The sequence below is a fragment of the Vigna unguiculata genome, chromosome 3 (genome assembly GCF_004118075.2).
Source record: "Vigna unguiculata cultivar IT97K-499-35 chromosome 3, ASM411807v1, whole genome shotgun sequence".
In the NCBI taxonomy this organism is placed as follows: Eukaryota; Viridiplantae; Streptophyta; class Magnoliopsida; order Fabales; family Fabaceae; genus Vigna; species Vigna unguiculata.
Window position 1 is genome coordinate 49,485,739 of NC_040281.1, and position 16,615 is coordinate 49,502,353.

Consider the following 16,615-nt stretch of genomic DNA (forward strand, 5'->3'; position numbering starts at 1 on the left):
AGAATATTACAATACAATTCCAACAACATCTACAAATAAGATCTACACTAAAAGCACCTCCCTCATGCCTCATAGACCCTATTATCTCCTACTGCTACATTTCTAGACCTCGACTCCATGCCTGAAATGAAGACTCAAACTTTATTTATAGGAATTTTTGGGCAGTGCTCAAACTAACTTTTGGTGCTCAACCACAGGGGTTTCTTCATAATTGAGTTTTCTTCTCAGCTCAATCCCTTGTCCTGGTGTTTAACACGCGACATTTTCTTCTTGTAAGGGTTTTCCTGACTGCTCAGCCTCATGGATTTGGACTCCAAGTTTCCTTGCAAAGAGGGTTTCCTCAAGAAGCTCAGCTCCATTTCTTGTGTTCAGTCAAAAAGTTCAAATATGTTGTCTTATATTTTCTACTTCCATGACTCAACTCTAGTACTGTGACTCAACTGCATACTTGATATTTTCTTTTATTTTTACTGCAAAATAGCAAAATATCATTATAATTCATAAAATTCTATTTCTCAATATCTCATTTTGTATCTTAAGCTAAGAAGATTTGTTTTGTACACAAATAACACCATTTGATGTAGAATAAGTGTCAATTTCAAATGAAAATTTAATTATTTTTTACACTTATCAGTAGCATAGAGCAATTAATGTTTCAAGCAATACAAAATTCAGTATTTTCTTAATATTGGTTTTTTTGTTACTCATACACAACGTCTATTGATATGGTTGAAAGCAAAACTTATAAAGGTCGTGATGTCTACTAATGTTCTCACTTAAATTGGAGGTATGATTTGCATTCGAAGTGGTAATACTCATGAAGATGAGTGACTAAGTGAAAAATTCATCAGAAGTGTTATCTCTGCTGAAACAAATGCAACTATTTTTTGTCCAAGATTATTTATAGCATTATCCAATGCAAATGTTCAAAAACATTTGAAAGAAGTAAACAATACTTCATTTCATTAATTGTTTAAAAGAAGGAAAACACTAACTTAAAAAAATAGCTTAGTGTATATAAGATATTTAGATTTAAAATCTAATAAATTTCTAATAAGCTTTAAGCACTTAAGTAATGAATTTCCTCATAACTGAAACCAATCGTGGGATCAAACATTTATCATTAATTTAAAATTTATAATTAATAATTAAAAATAATTAATTCTTTTTTATTTAAGAGTATAACAGTCCAAATATCATAATTTAATTGTGACTTGATTTACATTCCAACTATAGAATAATATTGTTGTTACCTAGAACAAAACATGTAGTTAAAACCTCAAACTCTAAAATTACTTACTTTATCTCCAACTCTACATAATGGTTTAAACGTTGTTAAAGTGAAATTCATATTAATAATGTTTGACTACATAGCTATCATGGTCTTGCTTTACGGGAGTTGACTTGTTTTTATAAAATTTTAGATTTTTCTTTGTTAATGTGAAAAGTCAATATTTTTTTTTTTTTACATTGATATGTTCGTGATGATATAGATGCTATCACAAAATATATCAATGTTTTTTTAAAAGACTCTGAGATGACTGTTGCAATGAAAAGCTTTAGTATTTGAGTTATGTGATCACTCCCTGACACTGTTAATTTGTTCTTGTAGTTTTTTTGCGACAAACTTTACACAATCAAAAATATTTACAACCAGAGTCTTCACAAATTTAACAAATGTTACCACTGTAAGAAAGACATTTTTTTATAGTATTAATTATGAAGACTTGACACTAAATTTTCAGTAGCAGCATCGCCACAATGAGAGTTGTTTATCGTTGTTACTGAAAAATAGAAAACATAAAACATTATTGCTTTAGTTAAAAGCTTTTAACGTTTTGGAAGAACATATTTTTCCAATAATTCGAAAATCATTTCCTTAGGGCGAGAGGACGTTATTTAAACATATCACTTACAATATTTTTAGATGTTTGAACTGTTATAAAAATGTATGATTTTCTTTTAAATTACGCTTTTCCATATATGAAAGTCGCTAACATATATGATTATATATGATTATATATATATATATATATATATATATATATATATATATATATATATATATATATATATATATATATATATATATATATATATATATATATATATATATACCTGTTGAATATTATTTCATGATATTAGTATCGCTATTGAATTTCATATTTTGTAATGTTAAAGCTTTTTTTTTATGGCTAACGTGTTTACATTAATTATCATTTTATCTTAATTATTATTATTATATTTTATTAATCATTATTTAATACTTATTTAAAGAATATTCTCTTTATATATATATATATATATATATATATATATATATATATATGTATATATATATATATGTATATATATACATATATATACATATATATATATACATATATATATATACATATATATATATATATTCAATTTCACTTTTTAAGTAATTTCCTTTTTAAATTAAAATAATTATTTTATCACTTTTACTCTTTAAATGACATTAATTTAATTTTAATTAATTTTAAAAATAAAGTGATTATCTTATTATTTTATCATGGCTATTTGTATAAATTTATTTATTATTAAACTAAATTAATTATATATAATAAAAATAAGAGGACACCCATTAAAATTTAATATTTTTTTAAATTAATTATTTATAATAAAAAAAAAGAGGACACACATTTGTGAAATTTAAAATTGGTTGAGGGCTTGTGTAAATAATCTAATTTAGAACAAAATGCAAATATGAATTGTGTTTTCTTTTTGGTTGAATAAGATGAAAACAATGGTTGAATACGATGAAAACAAGAAAAATGTTAGTGCTGAAAGTTTCATCACGAAAAACATGCTTCAAGTTTTTTTTCAATGCGATTTGGACTTTAATTTTTTTTTTTTGGCAACATTTCCAGTGTTTTGTTCCCCATCCAATGGAAATTAATATATGCTTCCTCTTTTTTTTTTTAATCATGTCTTTAGTCTCTATTTTCGTAATAAAATTTCAATTTGTTCCCTCTATTTTTTTACCTCAATCTAGTCCCTTCCGTTAGTGGTACAATAACACCGTTAAAGGGGTGTTATGTGTCTGTTCTGAGATTTTTTGAATTTTTTTTATATATTTTTTTGAATTTTTTTGAATTTTTTTAAAAAAATAAAAAAAATTGTCACGTGTCAAGCTGTCATCGTGCCACGTGGCAGTGATAGAGTGATGTGGTAGTGACAATGACACGTGTCACTCATATGTCAGGTGCCATTTCTACTTTCTCAATTGGTCCCTTTATTTTAATTTTTGTGTCAATTTAATCCCAATTTTTGTAAAAATTGAACAATTTTGTCCCTCTCCAAGTTGAAATTAAATTTAATTTCTATACAAATGTACACAAATATTTCTATCAAAATTGATATTTCAAGTAAATATTTTTAACAAAATTAAGTTTATTTAATTAGTATTTTACATTGAACTTTATTTAAAATTATTTTAAAGTTGTTAATAGAAAAAAAATCATAATTTATATTGCTATTTTATTACATCATACTTTAATATTGTTCTTTTATTTTAATTTATATTTTAAATAATTTTATATTTTTAAAATGTGTAAAGTTCAATAATTTGTACCCAAATGTTTGAATTGGTGTAAAAATAACAATTATTAAAATTTTAAAAATAATTTTAACTAGTTCATGTAACAATCAAAAACATATAAATTTAAAATTTAAAAATAATTTTAAGTAAAGTTGAATGTGAAACAATAATTTAAATAAATTTAGTTATGTTAAAAATATATAATAAAAATATCAATTTGAATAAAAATATCAAATTTAATAAAAATATTTGTACAACATTTATATAAAATTTTATTTTTTTTAATTTGGGGATGGATGAAATTGCACTATTTTTACAAAAAAATATGGACTAAAGTGAGACAAAAATTAGAATACAGGAACCAAATTGAAAATAAGAAAATGACACCTGGCATAATACTGACACGTGACATTATCACTGAACATCATTCTGTCACTGCCACGTGGCACAACGACAGCTTGACACGTGACAATCTTTTTATTTTTAAAAAAAATCAAAAAAATAAAAAGAAATTCAAAAAATCTAGGAACTGACACCTGACACCTTATTTAACGCTATTATTATACCACTAACGGAAAGAACTAAATTGAGATCAAATTTCCTAAAATAGAGACAAAATTGAGATGAAAAAAAATTAGAAAGACCAAATTAAGATTTTGCTACAAAAATTGGGGCAAAGGCATGATTAAACTTTTTTTTTAACTCCAATTTATATAAAAATGGTGGACCCAATCCTATAGCGGGTTGTATTTGGCAATTGCTTCCCACACCTCATAAATTTCTTTTTGCATCGCATAAATTTTTGAAAATGATATTTTATCCTTGTAAATGAGATTCCGAGAATAGGCTTTCCAAAACAAAATTTTCAAGATGAGATTTTCAAAATAAAATTTATGAAGTGTGTGAAATTTTTGGAACACTCCTATATAAAATATGTTTCAGACAGAGCTTTTCAAAATACATAGAAATCCTTTTAAAAAAACCTTTTCAAAATGATTTTTTTTAGCATTTTCTTTCTTCTTCTTCTTCCCATGTAGTAGTGGTCTGATGGCAGTGGTAGTCACAAGTTCCACAACAATGGTAATGATGGTGTGGTGTAATAATGAAAGATATTTGTGTATTTTTCGTGTGTATTGTGGGGTGCCGTGCTGGAATCAATTGCTGTTGGGTTTAACCTGTGTTAGTTGAAGAATATAAAAGAAAAGGAAAATATTTTTGGGCCTATTGATTATTGGATTTTGGGCCTATGTTGTTTAATAAATTCCGTTTTAGTTATAACAATAATACTCTTCAAATTATAATTCAATTAAGGAATTAGTTGTAGGTTCTTGCACTATTGTGCTTTTATAATGTTAGTTTTCTATTTAAATAATCAATTATGTCGAGAAATCTTTAGAATATCATCTTATAATTTGAAATTCGAATGTGTTTAAAATATAAAGTTTTTATATCATGATTTAATATTGATTTCAGAATAATTTTAAACAACAATGTACATACTTTGTTAATTTTTTTTTATTATATCGTTACATTCTTAATTACATTTATATTATACTGATAATGTTTATACTCTATCAATGTATCATTATAGTTATAATTTGTTATTATTTGTTTTGTTCCGGTACACCCAATAAGTCTCATATCACTTAGGAATCGAGGTTATACGCAGTTTAAATACTTCTTTTTTCCTCCATCCTTCAATGTGTCTATACCTTATAAATGCGGTCATTATTCTTAATGATCTTGCCAAATGGACATTCCTCGACTAAGGGCTTGTTCCGGTACACCCAATAAAGCTCCAAAGTGGACAATATCCTCCAAAGTGAACAGTATCTCGGGAACACATCCCCTTGCCCTCGACTGAAGGGCTTATTTCAGTACCTAATAAGTTCTACATCGCTTAAGAGTCGAGATCAAACACAATTTAAATACTTCTTCATCTCTACACCCTCCAAGATACCTTTTAAGAACAAAACTGTGACAAAGCTCCATGCTGTAAAGTGGATAATACTTCAAGAACGTGGTGGTTGTTCCTAACGGTTGGGGTGATTGAATCTCAATATGTTAATGTGATAAATTTGGAAACCTTCATTTGAGTTCCTTTCCATTTTGTATGATCTAGTTAGATTTTTCTTCTACCTATATGAGGTAGTAGTTATCTTGCACTGTCACATTGTTCAAATATCGTCATATAATACATAGTTGCAAACTACCATAATGACGAAGATCTCTCAAGGATTTGCAGTTGTATTATAAATTTTTTAAATCATAAAATTATAAATTTTTATTTTATATTTGATAATTTCATAAATTTATAATTTTTATTTTTTATTTTGTAATATTATATTTTTTAATTTTATATTTTATAAGTTTATAATATTTATTAGCTTTAAGAATAATTTTAAGTAAATACAACAACAAATCCTTCAAAGAAATCTTCATCACTATGGTAGTTTGCAATGATTATGTGTGAGATTTAAGCGAGGTGATGGTGTAAGATAACTGTCACGTTATATAGGTAACAGAAAAATCTAACGATAGACAGAGACTCAATTGAAAAATCTTAAAATATTGAGGACTCAATATATCACAAAAATTTAATAGGAACTCAACTTAAAGTTCCTAAATTTAGTAGGGATCCAAAACATAATTAAGCCTATAATAAAATATTATTATAATAAGTTGTGGATCTTTTAAGGAACAAGTGTCATGGTTTCAAATTATTTTGAAAACTTTTAAATTTATATACTGGAAATTTTCAATGTTTTTTAGAATTTTTTAAGTTATATGTAGTATATATGTATAATATATTAGAAATTAACGAAAATTAATTTTTTTTTATAAAACATAACATTCGGTGTTAATAAATAATAAAATATAAAATTAAATATAATAAAAAATATAAATATTTTATTTTTATTTTTCTTTCTAATTGTCTTTTGCATTTATTAGATATTGTACCCATATCTCACTCTCACGTATTTTATTTTTGTATTTTTTGTTTGTGAAGAAAAATCAAAATTAGACACAAGCTTACTATTTGTACTCTCACTTTTCATTTGTTCACTTTCTTTCTTGAAGAAAAAAAAGAGTTATGTTGCCTCACTTGATAATAAAATATTAGTTTAATAGTTAACATTATTTTTTTTATCTTATGAGTCTTTCATTTTTTGTTATAAATATAAAAGAAAAAGTAATGTATCAAGTGTTTTTTCATAATCGCTGGTATTTAATTGTGGTTTTATTATCATATATATTTTTTCTTTTAGCATTACGTTTGATTTTTCAATTAGATTATGAGAAATTATTTTTTTAACTTTCTTAATGAGCAAGAGAATATTAGTTTAAAATTTCAACTCTAAGCTCCTAATCATACTAATTTGAAAAATTTATTAACCATAATTGAATTCTATTAATCTTTAGCATGAACTCAAAGACATTTTACTTGATTGATAATTTGTCTTATTTAACTCATCTGATTTCTATGATTATAATAGAAATATCATTTTTTGCAATGAAGATATTAAAATAAGATTGTAGAATAAAATGAAATATGAATTTCTTAATGACAATATAGTTATTTACATTGAAAAAAAAGGTATAATTACTAATTTGGTACCCTAACTTTTTGGTTAAGTTCAATTTGGTACCCAAACTTTTGGTTTGTTCAATTTAGTACCCAAATTTTCTAAAGAGATTCAATTTGGTCATCTTTGTTAAGTTGAAGTTAACACCGTGTCCGTACAGGACACGTGTCAAACCGTGAAATTTTTAATTTTTTTTAAAAAAATATATATTTAAAAAAAAAATTAAAAACTGACACGTGGCAGTTTTTAAAATTTTTGAAAAAAAAAATTTTAAAAAAATAAAAAAATAAAAAATTTCATAGCTTGACACGTGTCCTGTACGGACACGGTGTTAACTCCAAGTTAACGGAGATGACCAAATTGAATTTCTTTAGATAGTTGGGATACTAAATTGAACAAACAAAAGTATGGGTACCAGATTGAACTTAACCAAAAAAGTTAGGGTACCAAATCAGTAATTATACAAAAAAAAAACTAAATGTATTATTTTGACTCTTCCAAAATTATTGGTCATGTTACTTGTTACCGGTTATAATGATTATTGTTATGTTATATTATAATAATAATAATAATAATAATATAAATATATTATTGTTAATGTGGTTGTTGTTATACAATTTGCTTCTCTTTACCTATTTTAACTAATTAGTTTATACCTAGTCGTAGAAACTTGGTGGTGTAATAAGTTATAAAACATTTTATTTTGTAGAGTTTTTTTTTTTTTGAATTGATTTTTGTCTTAGAATTATATTACGAGTTTTCATTGTCATAATGTTTTTCACCTATAATTTTGTAAAAATCTAGATACGACGACAAACTTGCATTAGTGAAGCAAAATCTTGAAAGTGAAATTTATTATCATCTCTGAAAATGTTTATTAATGAATTTACTCGAAGATTAGTGGAGAAATTTTCAATTTATGACATTTTTTTTCTAGTAACTATGTTAACCTTTTTTATTAAGACTACAAAAGTAACCTTAAATAGTTACTTTGATATAAAAGACTTGATGATGTATTCATTGTTAAAGACATTTAAATTCATTGTTATCTCTGACTATTCATTAAGAGTGTTAAATATATTCTTACATGTAAGGTAATTTAAAATTTATTTTTTAGTTTCATGTTTTGGAAAAATTTTCTGTCACTGCAACAATAACATGTTGCGAATTCTTAACTCTGAGTATCTATATTCTTTCTCTAGAAATGCTCCTAATGGACTCAACTATAAGCTCAACTTATATTTGATTTGTTCCGTCACATAAATGAGATGCTATATATTTGTTTAATAATAAGTTTTAAAGTTATTACTTCCTTGAAGTGATTCTATTGCCCATCAATTTATGCATAGTTTCCATCGTTTCACATGAGTTCACATTATCGTATTCTCTAACATGTATGTTCTTTTACGTTGTCTCGAATAAAGATTCTACAAAATGAATGTACGTGACATGCAAGTTGACATAGAAAAATTATTAATTGGCATAGGAACAAGCATAAGTGACAAATCCCACGCAGAAAATGAAAAAAAAAAAAAGTTTGCCGATGATTCAGTTGATAGTCCAAATACTAGAAAATTGTACCTGCTAAACTTGCTGTGTGTTTTTTGTATTGTTTTGGACCTTGAATTCAGTTTGTTTTTCTACATTTTCGGGACTAAGAACAATAAGAAACTCATGTCCTACCGCAGTGTTTTTACTCAATTTATTTCAGATTTTGCTTTTTTGAAAAGTTGGGTCAAATAAAACTTTGGGAAAATATACTAGTAAAGCTTCATTCAACAAGGTAATCTCCAAAAATAAAAATTTAAAAATAAATCTATCTTTCTTCAAAATTTAAAACTTAATAATAAACTACTCTTAAAAAAGAATTTTGAATTAGGTAACTGTTATTAAGTTTGAATATTAGAGAGGCTTAAAGATCATACCAAACAATATCCCTATCCATAAATTTCTTGAATCCACACATAATGTTCAGCACGTGAAATCAGACTTAAAAAAAAAAGAAAAAAGAAAGAAGAAAAAACAAACACGTGAACCCATAGTACTTTGAGATTAAATTTAGTGATATTATTTTGTATTTTGTATGCACCGTACGAAGTTTGGCATCTCACTGTTTTTTGATAATGTTTAGTCATAAATGAAATAAAACTAATCAGATGAGATAATTAAAATATTATTTTATTATATGTAGATTGATAAAAGTATATTTCCCGATTGTTTCTATTTTGATCAAGATTATTTTGTAAAGGTATATTATAAACTTTTATTTAAATTGAACAAGAGAAAAAGTTAAATGATCGTAATATCTCCTGAAAAGTTATGTTATCCAAACATATTTTATTTTATTTATTTTTTCAAAATTCTTGTTCTTAAGATGAGATTCTCAAGAAAACAATTTGGATAAAAATGATGCATATATTTTTTTTTACCACATGCCGCATTTTATAAAGAATAATGATATTATGATTTCTATTTTTTAACTTTCATCTTTTATTTCTGACATAATTTAGGGTGAGTTATTAATTAATATATCACTATCTTTATTTTTTCAAAAGAATCAATGATTGATATTAAACCACATCAAAAATAAAAGATGAGAGTCAAAACATGGGAGTCAAAATATAATTTTCCTTTGAGAAAACTCTTGTTTGGATTTTTCTAGGTTATTATTCATTAAGGCATTAACTTTGCAAAATCTCTCTTTTATTATATATAAAGAGAATTTTTTTGTGTTCATATTTCATAATTTTAATTTTACCCTTTACAATATAATTATTTGTTAAATTTTTAAAATTAATCTTTATTTTTATATGTTTTCTATAAAACTGTCTAACTTCTTTTCTTTTTTTTCTTTTTCCATATTCATTAACAATAACCTCTCATCTTTTTTTCATTCATTTCACCTCATTTTTAATAAATATAAATTTATTTTATATATTAACTTAATAATATTAGAATATTATCACCTACTAATATAATATTATATACATTTAAAAATAATGGAGTTAAATATTCAAAGATTTTAATTTTCATCATATTATATTAGTCATACAAATATTTTGTTATTGTAAGAAAGAGAAAAGAGAAAAGAGAAGAAAAAAAGTTATAATTTATAAACCAAGTAATTATCCATTTGTGTCTTAAAGTAGAGAATTATGTCTCAAATTATTATACCGTGAACTTAAAACATAATTAAACATTTATATATTTATATATATATATATATATATATATATATATATATATATATATATATATATATAATCAAAGTGTGCAATTAGAACCATTACAAACTGAACACAATAGTAGTTTAAAGTTTCACAAAAGATGAAGTTTGTCCTAAATACATTCCTCATAAAGGACTAGAGACTCTTCCTATTCAACTAATACTATTTGGACTTCAAAATCTTGTCTCAACTCCAGAGTTACTAGTCATCTATACCTACTGATGTTCACGTATAATTATAGGATCATCACATAAAAAAGAAACCAAACAACACACCAACAAGAAATACCAGGATAAACTAATGCATTTAAAGAAAAGTAATGAAAAGATAATTTATAAATAAAGAATGAATATAAAATTTATAGGTCTGTCCCATGAAATCAACCATTCTTCCTCCTTTCTCCATATATCTACTTCTCAACTCATTCAGTGGACATTCTCTTTACAATCCAACATAAAAATTCACAAAAATTCACAATCATTCAACATGTACTATCCAACATCAAACCACGTAACTCTATCACAACTCTATCCAAACATCTCAGTTGAAAATAATTAGTCCCAAATAATTCACATTCATCAAATCATATACTAGGTACCAAACCATATGGCTCAATCTAATGAATCAAACAATTATTAGTCTAATGCTACTCGAACAAAAAAAATAGTCAATGAACACCAAACTTCGTTATAAGCTAAACAAAACATAGACAATTTAAAAAAACAAAAGTTAAAGTTTTTTTACCAGAATATCTACTCAACTTATAGAACCTAAATAACGATTAAAGTGTGATTCTAAAATTGCAAATAGATAGAATATCAACTTGAAGGTGGAAAACAAAATATAACTGACATAAAGTTACATGAAAAAAGGAAAAGCATGTTGCTTCAAAGAAAAATGGTAGAAATTAAATTTACTCTATTTCAAAATTCAATTGATTCAAAATGATCCTTAATCTTGCGGCTACTTAGTGGTGCTATCAATTTTTTAAATGGATAAACATGGAGAGAGAAATTGACAACAAAAGAATGAGGAATGAGGGTTTGGGTGAGAATATGGCTGAAAAGAAAAAGATCATAGGAGGTATATTTTATTATCATTTTCTCTCTCTTATTTATTAGGCATGTTACATCTTTGAGTCAAAACAAAGAAATGATCGAGGATACACATTTTGAAGATGGAAGATGTAATGATTACAACTACAACTACAAATGTGATTTACAAAGAAATATTTGAAAATGTTCAATTGCATAAACTCTCTTTTTACTAGGTAATATAAAATTTTATCTTCATTATTGTCTTTGATGACTAGTTCTCTCATTTGGAGATTTTTTTTTTCACTAAAATAATTGCCATTATCTTTTCATGATTTGACTAGTTTGATTTCTAAAAAGTTTTATAAAATCTCTAAGGTAATATCAATTTTTTTTATATATTGAATTATATATATATATTTTTTTTTGTGCAATTTTGTTCAATGATGTATCAAAACATTTTTTAGACATATATTTGATTATTTATCTTGTCTTAATATTTTTTTCTAAATTCAAATTATTATTAGTTTAATTTTTTTTCTTTGAGTACAATTTTTTTATTATAGAAAGAGATTTAATTAGAATTTAGAAAAAAATATGAGACAAACATTTGAAAAAAAAATCATTAAAATTTAGAAAAATTAAATAAAGATACATTTAAAATATTTTTAAACTTGAATATTTGTTTTTTTTATAATTTTTTAAAATAATTTTTAATTTTATAACTTTATTTCATTACATTTGCAAAATTAATAGATATTTTTATTATTATAAAATTTTATTTATGTGTAATATGTAATATTTTTTGTAATTATTTTACTTTTATTCCATTTTGATACTCTTATTTAAAATTTATATAATTGTAATTTTTCTTATATTTATATGCTTTTGATTTTACGTAATGATATTAAATTTTTTTAACGTAATTTTTATTTTTATAAAATTTAATTAATAGATATTAAAATAATATAAAAAATATATAAAAAATGGTATGGATACAAGTATAATTTAGAGTAATAATTTTCTTCCATGAAAATCAGTATATATAATTCGAAAGAAAAAAATAGAGTATATATATATATATATAAAATCATAATTGAAAACTATATATATTATAGATATTTCTTGTATATATTATTATTTTAGAGTGATATGATGTATTGCGTGTTCTATTAAGAGTGATATTTCTAGTTTTTTTTTTTTTTTTAAATTACACACAATAAGTTAATAAAATTTAAATTATAGTTTTAAGTTTGTAATAAAATTGTTCAACCTCAAATCACAAAATCTATATTGGCTAACTCTAAGCTGCTTTTTTTTTACCGTTGATATAAACTTAATGTTAAAAGTTCTCTAGTTTTAGAATTTAATTATTTGTTTTGGCTTTGTTGTTAGATGATTAAAAGTTTTAAATAAAACACCATATTAATTAAATAAGGTAAACCCGTCTAAACTCAATTAAAACTTTATAAGTTGACATATTGTCAGACACTTTCATTCATGTTAACAAAATAATTCATATAATAAGAAAAATCAACTCTTTGAATTATTGTCCATCACACAGTTCTGAGAAAGAATAATCTCTGGTCTAATAAATTAAAAAAAAAAGGAACAAAGAATAAAATAAAAACCTAAGTCTATTGAATTTTATTTAATTAGTTTAAAATTATTTCTACCTAGTTGTGTGAAAAGTTAGATACTATGACGTGAGATTTAACTTCATGGGCCGTAATGTAAAGAGAGATCCAAATCATAGTGTAATGAAAGATGTGGGTAGGTCCATCTAGAGTGGACCTTCAGATTGGGGAACGTCTCAAATCTGCTTTTGTTGCGCATCAGTGTCTGTGGTGGACATTATCCAATTTATTATCAAATTCAATGTTTTGATTAAAAAGTTCTTTGTATACATTATTTCTCTATATTCTTTTATAAAAATATAACTTTTTAATCTTATTTCATATTTCTTTTCCAAAAATTTAAATTTAAATGATAATTAAAAATATATACCATATTTATTAGTTTTTTGATGTTTTACATTCATAAATTTACGTAAAATGATTGTTTAACTAAATGTGACATGTCAACATGGAAATGGTATGATTATTGATTTCAATTTTTTTTACAAGATGAGAAACAATAAAACTTAAATTAAAAAGAAAATTAAATTAATTTTTTTATCTCTCTATGTATAATCAAAGTATATATGTCAGACTTAATCTAAATTATGAAAAAGCAATGATTCTACACTTTTCGAAAAAAAAAATATTCGTTTTGAGTGGTCGTAGAAATATTAAGAGAATAGAGATAAACTACATATTATATATAAAAAATTAAGATGACAGATTAAGATATCATTATTAATTAGAAAAATATGGAGGGTAAAAAAAGTGAAATTGTATATAAAATCATTACTGAAAATTAGTGAAAAAAGCTTGCGATAACGTGTTTACTTAGTTTTTTAGAATAACAAAAAAATATAAAATTATAATTATAAAAATAAAAAAAAATTAAATTTTATTATAAATAATTTTTAATTATTTTATAGATAATAAATTAATTTTAGTTTTAAAAATGATTAATTAAAAAATAGAAAAATGATTAAACTTAAAAAGGATACACTTAAAATAATAATTATTTATTAAAGAATAAAAATAAAAAAAAATGTATACACATCAAAAATAGATCTCTTTATATAATGATATAGAATCTATATACACAAGATACATAGAGAATAATGGGTGTAATAAAAATATGTATGTATTTTGTTAAATGGTGTATTAAAATTTTGTATGTATTTTTGTTTTTTCACAAGTGGTTTTATATGTACATTTTTGTGTGATTTTCTTAAAAGAAAATAATTTTATGAAGGACAATGATGTATAAATAAATTGAGTAAAAAGTGTAATAAATGTTTTTAATATTTGTTAAAATTAGGCTGTTCATTAAATATTATAAAATATATTATTTTTATTTAAATTATATATGTGCGTGAGACATTAAGTCAATGTGACATATAAATTAAAATGAGTCTATTATTTAGATAATAATATTTCGATAACTAAATTTTAATAATTTTTTTTACGATTTAAAGTGTCATCTTTTAAATAGTTCTGAAATATAAAAATAATACAAATAAAAAAATAAGTAAAAAAATATTTTTCTTAATATTTTGACCTTCTCTATTTATGGATTTGGTGGAAATTTAAAGGAGAAAAATATATATAAGTCAAAATTGTTGATCAAACTTTATTCTTATCGAGGGTAAGAGAAATTCTCAAGAAATTATCCTATCTATCTTAGAATATAATTTTTTTTTGACATATAATTTAAAATAAATCATATAACAATGTATTGATTCCATTTTCATTGAAATAGTATATAAAAATAATAATAAACGACATTAATTATAATATAATTCTTTTAACGGAAAGAAGCTGTTACATAGACATCAATCCACCAATTACAATAGAAATTTAAAAATTGAAACATTCTCTATATATAATGTGATTTCAAATTTATGTTTTGCATATTATTATATAGTTTAATCTTTAGTTATTATAATGCTTTTTATTTATCAATTTATATTTTTTGAAGACGTAAAAGATATAATTTTTAAAATATATTATTGACTGTTATTCAGAAACACAATAAAAACAGTGAACAAAAATTACTATTCATAGAATATTTAATTTGACTTAATTGCATGGTGTAACTTTTGAAATTAGAAATGTTGCTAATAAATGATGCAGTAATGATTGTTCAAAAACAATGAAACGTAAAGATGTTAATCACTGTGTTTAGGGATCTCAAAATAATTTCTTAACTTTGGTATCACGGATAAAATCTGTAATGGATAGAAAATGAAGATTATAAATGGATACTCGTGAGTAATGGGTATATATATTTTTTATATCGCATGTTGACGGGTGAGTACGAGAATCATAGTATCTATATCCGTAGATATCCGTACGTATTATATTTTAATTTAAATAAAAAAATGATTAAAATATTAATACATTGAAATTAAATAATTTATATTTTATCGATTGATTTTAAAAAATCTTCATTTATTTGTAAATTATCATTCAACACTAATTAAATGAGTTATTTGTTTGAAATTTATAGATGTTTTACATTATATTTGTATTTGAATTTATTGTTAAAATATCTTTTTAAATATTATTTTTTTATACATACCCGCGAGTACCTATAAATATCCATGAATATTAAAAACAAATATGCAGATACTCGCATAATGATACCCACATGTATATAAATACGGATACAACTTTATAACATCCCTGGCCTAGTCAGCGGCATGTCAGGTCTGCAGCCCAATACACCCCAACCCATTGCCCCAAGTGTCCTCCCACTTCGCAAGGCAGGTTGTTGTCAGTGGGTATCAAACCCCAAACCTGACCTTTAACACCCTCCCAACTGGAGAGATGTCACCAGTTGCGCTGCAGACATTGCTGGCTAGGCCAGGGATGTTATAAAAAAGCAGACATTGCTGGCTAGGCCAGGGATGTTATAAAAAAGTGCACTTTTTTTATAACACCTCCTGGCCCATCCTAGCAATGTCAGTGTCAGGTCTGCAGTCCAATACACCTCAACTCCTCGCCCCAAGTGTCCCCCACTTCGCAAGTCAGGTTGTTGTCAGTATCGAACCCCAAACCTGACCTTTAACACCCTCCCAACTAGAGAGATATCACCAGTTACGAAATAAATATGAAAGAGCTACTACTCATAATCTCCCCGCCTGACATCTCTACACATGTGTTACTTTATAATAATTTTAACACAATGCTCTTTAAATATGCCAAAACACGAAGTTGAATAACAATTTAAAAATCTTTAGATTTGTGTATTGCAGCAGAGAAGTTTTAATTTTTAAACACCGATTATTTTCTGCTTTCATTTTAACAATCTAAATTTTATTAAGAATTTTTTCAATTGGGTCGTATGAATAAATACTTTTATTATCAATGAAATTTAAAAATCTAACTTAATTTTATAAAATTAAATTACTAAAATAAATTTAATATTGTTATATATTATAAATTAATTTTATTCCTCGTTAACGTAATATTTTTAACACATATTTATGTCCAGGACATCATACATTAATGTCGTGAACATCAAATATAAAAATAATAAAAGATCTGATAACAAATTATGATAAACTTAACAAACTTGATT